Source organism: Sinocyclocheilus rhinocerous, unplaced genomic scaffold (genome assembly GCF_001515625.1).
Source record: "Sinocyclocheilus rhinocerous isolate Xijiao unplaced genomic scaffold, SAMN03320098_v1.1 scaffold82, whole genome shotgun sequence".
Classification (NCBI taxonomy): Eukaryota; Metazoa; Chordata; class Actinopteri; order Cypriniformes; family Cyprinidae; genus Sinocyclocheilus; species Sinocyclocheilus rhinocerous.
Window position 1 is genome coordinate 997,851 of NW_015644168.1, and position 2,942 is coordinate 1,000,792.

Below are 2,942 nucleotides of genomic sequence, written 5' to 3' on the forward strand. Positions count from 1 at the left end.
AATGGGGGATATTACTCACCCCAGTGCTGGAGAAGAACGAGCTGGACGGGTCACTTGAGCCATCCAAAAGGTCATCAGTGTCCAGCTACAGACAGACATACCCAGGATAGGGCAGGCAGAAATCACCACAGCACACAGACAGGCGTGTGAAAGCGACAGGGAGCAGATGCATAAGGGGCAAATAGGCAGACAGAGAGGGAAAGGTAAGGGAAGAGCAGAGTGAGGACAGTGCACCAATCAACCAGAACAAAATGCAGGCATAACCAAGTTAAAAGGCAAAGCAAACAGGAAAGAAAACAGGAGTCAAAAGACAGGAAATTTAGATTAGTATGTCATATATGTGAATTAACCAAAGAGAGGAAAAATCAGGGCTGAAATTAAGAGGAGCAATTATGTTCTAAAGAAAAGATCAATAAGCTGGACAACCGGTGTAGAGGCAGAAATGTAAAAATAACCCGGAAAGGATTAGGAGGTTCAGGGAATTCTTGTTGGGTGAGTGTGCTGTGCTTTTCTGTGATTTATCTGGGTTACACTTTCAAAGTGGGATTTCTGCCTTGCCCACAAGTGGAGCTTGCAAAAATCTGAGCTTTTTTTTTTCCCCACTTCAGTACTCACTTGTGTTTCTGATCCATGAAGGAAATCATTGAGTGCTTGTGGGTCACTGTACAACAAGAAAGATGTTATTCAGCTGGGTTTACACACAACTAACATTCAAACTTGAAGTTATGTGCAAAGTTATCTGTTGTTTTCGGTGCAACTTACCAAATTACATCTAGCAAGCACCTGCCATCTTCATCATCCATGTCAACTGTAAAAAAAAAGTGCACAAACATTAACCCTGTGAACATAAGTCCCTATTTTTTTTTTTAACAAATCAGCTAAACATTACACAGAACTCAAAGGCAAATACGTCCTCAGCAGTGAAATGTAGGTCATTTACATCACAGACTCAATTTGATATTTGAATTGGATCATGTAGACTAATGAAAACAAAGTAGAACATCAATTCGCATAAGTTTTAAATGTGAAAAACTTTTAGATGTTATCAATCTAAAGAAAAGGAAATCACACTGATGACAAAGATGCAAATAATATTAAAAGCAGACTGCAAAGCAAAAATGCAAGGTAAAGGCAAATGCCTCCAGGTAAATCTAAATCAGCCAGTGTCCTGTCAAAAAATGAAAATAAAGCTATATTAAAAAAGAAACATAACATGGAAACAAATCAGCAAGCTTGTGGTATTATCCAGGCACATATTTGTAACTAAATATGTAATAAAAAGCATGTTAAATCATGACATTAATATTAACCAATCATTACACTGTTCTAGTGAATAAAATTCAACCACTAAAACACTACATGGACCGATTTATGTTGGCCAACAAATTCGTTGTTGATAATACAAACGTATGTTGAAATATAAAGCATTCAAATCAAATGCCTGTAAGAGGAACTATTACAACATAAACGAGTGAATGTTTTCACATCCTTTGAAAGCAGCAGCTGAACTTTCGTGCGCTGTCTGTAGCGCGAGAGAAGTTGAGGGAAAAAGCGCGCGTATCACCTCACACTGTCCCACAGACAGAAAAACACCAGCGAGTGACAAATATCACGATTTACAGACTCACAAACACCAATTCTGACGAATTAGTCAGACTTTGGCGAGTCGCCGCGCCGTTCGAGGTCAGTCTCGATCTAAACAAATCAAAACCACAAAATGAGGATTAGGTAGGCGGGGACGCCACTAATGTTTGTTGGGGGTAAAACAGTCTCTGCGAAGAGCACGCAGACCATCATTAACGAATATCTGCGAAAGCTTCTTCTGTCAGAGATCAGTTTTGGGTCATTTTGAGAGCATCTCACATCAGAAGAGACTCTGAAAGGCACTCTGGACCTGCAGGACACGGCGGTTATTTTCGCATTTGCAAAGCTGTAACAACTCGCTCGACATTCCCTCTGGTGCATATGATTTTATTTGCAAACATTTTACAAGTTTAACCGCACAGGACGCCTTTAATTCGCATTTTTGACGCTCGCTCTGCAGCAGATTCAGTTAAGTTAGCTGTGGCTAGCTAGCTTCCTAGCTGTAATATGTGCGTTTACAGACGCAATACGAACAAATCTGACAATAACTGACTGTAAACACGTAGTATTTCTGCCGTAAGAGCGCATTCACTGGAGCCAATGCACATAATTGGTGAATATCTGGTGTTCGGGCTCCAATTGACGCAAATGCGTAGCCTATCTTTATCCCTGCTAAATATGAGTTTATGTTGGAATACTCTTGGATCAGGGGGGTATGCTTGGGAATTCGCTGTAAAATCACCGTATTCGCCGACCTTCGCAGCGGCCTGGCTATATGAAGCAGGAAGAGGTGCGGTCTGCATGCGAATGTTGCAGCGTTGCGGTAGTTATTGAGAATTATAGAGAAATTGCTACATTGTATCAAACTCACCCGAGACGATAGAGGTGCAGGCGGCGCGGGGTCTCCAGTACGGCCCTGCACGGGCTCCGCTTCAGGACCCAAGCACAGCGCTCACAAGCAGGAAACAGAGGCCCGCCGCGATCGCCTGGTTAATAAACAACACTACACTGTAGTAGTTGTTGTTGTTATTACTGCAACAGCACACATTTGCCCTTTTTATGCTTCATTTGTGTATCAGTTTCACTGTAAAAGTAGGGAAATATTGTGCTGCATTACACTGAATATTATCTTGTTTCGCGGTTGTATACATAAGATACAACGTTCAATGACAATAGTTTCACCTTGATATGAACAACATAACTCATTACCTAGACATTAATATTTTGATCATTTTAGACATAAGCTAGATTGCAACACTATAGCTTTCCAATCATTACAATTATATATACATTAATTACATTAAATGTGTATATAAGCAAGCTGACTAACCCATATCCCCCCCCCCCCCAAAAAGAAA